Source organism: Triticum aestivum, chromosome 1B, assembly GCF_018294505.1.
Source record: "Triticum aestivum cultivar Chinese Spring chromosome 1B, IWGSC CS RefSeq v2.1, whole genome shotgun sequence".
Lineage (NCBI taxonomy): Eukaryota > Viridiplantae > Streptophyta > Magnoliopsida > Poales > Poaceae > Triticum > Triticum aestivum.
Window position 1 is genome coordinate 47,315,843 of NC_057795.1, and position 2,458 is coordinate 47,318,300.

At 50.5% G+C, this 2,458-nt stretch overlaps 5 non-coding genes across 5 annotated transcripts; all 5 read left to right on the top strand.

Annotated features, from left to right (window-relative positions):
• The first annotated feature begins 376 nt into the window (after positions 1-376).
• Positions 377-495, top strand: LOC123150981 (5S ribosomal RNA). The gene has a single exon (XR_006475438.1). It is a non-coding gene; the product is annotated as a 5S ribosomal RNA (ribosomal RNA).
• A 297-nt stretch (positions 496-792) lies between these two features.
• LOC123154216 (5S ribosomal RNA) lies at positions 793-911 on the top strand. The gene has a single exon (XR_006476727.1). It is a non-coding gene; the product is annotated as a 5S ribosomal RNA (ribosomal RNA).
• A 296-nt stretch (positions 912-1,207) lies between these two features.
• Positions 1,208-1,326, top strand: LOC123154166 (5S ribosomal RNA). The gene has a single exon (XR_006476707.1). It is a non-coding gene; the product is annotated as a 5S ribosomal RNA (ribosomal RNA).
• A 296-nt stretch (positions 1,327-1,622) lies between these two features.
• On the top strand, positions 1,623-1,741 carry LOC123153083 (5S ribosomal RNA). Its single transcript, XR_006476369.1, has one exon. It is a non-coding gene; the product is annotated as a 5S ribosomal RNA (ribosomal RNA).
• A 297-nt stretch (positions 1,742-2,038) lies between these two features.
• Positions 2,039-2,157, top strand: LOC123155386 (5S ribosomal RNA). Its single transcript, XR_006477344.1, has one exon. It is a non-coding gene; the product is annotated as a 5S ribosomal RNA (ribosomal RNA).
• The last annotated feature ends 301 nt before the right edge of the window (positions 2,158-2,458 follow it).

Below are 2,458 nucleotides of genomic sequence, written 5' to 3' on the forward strand. Positions count from 1 at the left end.
AGAACTCCGAAGTTAAGCGTGCTTGGGCGAGAGTAGTACTAGGATGGTTGACCTCCTGGGAAGTCCTCGTGTTGCATTCCCTTTTTATTTTTTTTGCGTCGCTTGCAAAACAAAACGCACGTGTAAGTAATATATTTACCGTGTTTTATTATTTTGCACGAGTGCGGTAAGTTATAGCTGGGTGCTCACGATTCACGAGTCTAGCGGCGGCGTTGTGGCGCGGCAAGCGTGCACTGGTGCGGTTGAGAGGGAGGGGTGGAAACCGCGTTAAACTCGTCGCTGTAGTTGAGAGGGAGCGGCCAAAGCAATGTACAATCGTCTTTGTAGTGGAGCTGGGAGGGGCAAGGATAAGGGACGAAGACGGGGGTAACATGTCGGATGTGATCATACCAGCACTAAAGCACCGGATCCCATCAGAACTCCGAAGTTAAGCGTGCTTGGGCGAGAGTAGTACTAGGATGGATGACCTCCTGGGAAGTTCTCGTGTTGCATTCCCTTTTTAAATTTTTTTGTGCCGCTTGCAAAACAAAACGCACGTGTAAGTAATATATTTACCGTGTTTTATTATTTTACACTGGTGCGGTAAGTTATAGCTGGGTGCTCACGATTCATGAGTCTAGCGGCGGGGTTGTGGCGCGGCAAGCGTGCACTGGTGCGGTTCAGAGGGAGGGGTGGAAACCGCGTTAAACTCGTCTCCGTAGTTGAGAGGGAGCGGCCAAAGCATTGTATAATCGTCTTTGTAGTGGAGCTGGGAGGGGCAATGATAAGGGACGAAGATGGGGGTAACATGTCCGATGCGATCATACCAGCACTAAAGCACCGGATCCCATCAGAACTCCGAAGTTAAGTGTGCTTGGGCGAGAGTAGTACTAGGATGGGTGACCTCCTGGGAAGTCCTCATGTTGCATTCCCTTTTTAATTTTTTTTGCGCCGCTTGCAAAACAAAACGCACGTGTAAGTAATATATTTACCGTGTTTTATTATTTTGCACGAGTGCGGTAAGTTATAGCTGGGTGCTCTCGATTCACGAGTCTAGCGGCGGCGTTGTGGCGCGGCAAGCGTGCACTGGTGCAGTTGAGAGGGAGGGGTGGAAACCGCGTTAAACTCGTCTCCGTAGTTGAGAGGGAGCGGCCAAAGCAATGTACAATCGTCTTTGTAGTGGAGCTGGGAGGGGCCAGGATAAGGGACGAAGACGGGGTAACATGTTGGATGCGATCATACCAGCACTAAAGCACTGGATCCCATCAGAACTCCGAAGTTAAGCGTGCTTGGGCGAGAGTAGTACTAGGATGGGTGACCTCCTGGGAAGTCCTCGTGTTGCATTCCCTTTTTAATTTTTTTTGCACCGCTTGCAAAACAAAACGCACGTGTAAGTAATATATTTACCGTGTTTTATTATTTTGCACGAGTGCGGTAAGTTATAGCTGGGTGCTCTCGATTCACGAGTCTAGCGGCGGCGTTGTGGCGCGGCAAGCGTGCACTGGTGCAGTTGAGAGGGAGGGATGGAAACCGCGTTAAACTCGTCTCCGTAGTTGAGAGGGAGCGGCCAAGGCAATGTACAATCGTCTTTGTAGTGGAGCTGGGAGGGGCCAGGATAAGGGACGAAGACGGGGTAAGATGTTGGATGGAATCATACCAGCACTAAAGCACTGGATCCCATCAGAACTCCGAAGTTAAGCGTGCTTGGGCGAGAGTAGTACTAGGATGGGTGACCTCCTGGGAAGTCCTCGTGTTGCATTCCCTTTTTAATTTTTTTTGCACCGCTTGCAAAACAAAACGCACGTGTAAGTAATATAATTACCGTGTTTTATTATTTTGCACGAGTGCGGTAAGTTATAGCTGGGTGCTCACGATTCACGAGTCTAGCGGCGGCGTTCTGGCGCGGCAAGCGTGCACTGGTGCGGTTGAGAGGGACGGGTGGAAACCGCGTTAAACTCGTCTCCGTAGTTGAGAGGGAGCGGCCAAAGCAATGTACAATCGTCTTTGTAGTGGAGCTGGGAGGGGCAAGGAAAAGGGACGAAGACGAGGGTAACATGTCGGATGCGATCATACCAGCACTAAAGCACCGGATCCCATCAGAACTCCGAAGTTAAGCGTGCTTGGGCGAGAGTAGTACTAGGATGGTTGACCTCCTGGGAAGTCCTCGTGTTGCATTCCCTTTTTATTTTTTTTGCGTCGCTTGCAAAACAAAACGCACGTGTAAGTAATATATTTACCGTGTTTTATTATTTTGCACGAGTGCGGTAAGTTATAGCTGGGTGCTCACGATTCACGAGTCTAGCGGCGGCGTTGTGGCGCGGCAAGCGTGCACTGGTGCGGTTGAGAGGGAGGGGTGGAAACCGCGTTAAACTCGTCGCTGTAGTTGAGAGGGAGCGGCCAAAGCAATGTACAATCGTCTTTGTAGTGGAGCTGGGAGGGGCAAGGATAAGGGACGAAGACGGGGGTAACATGTCGGATG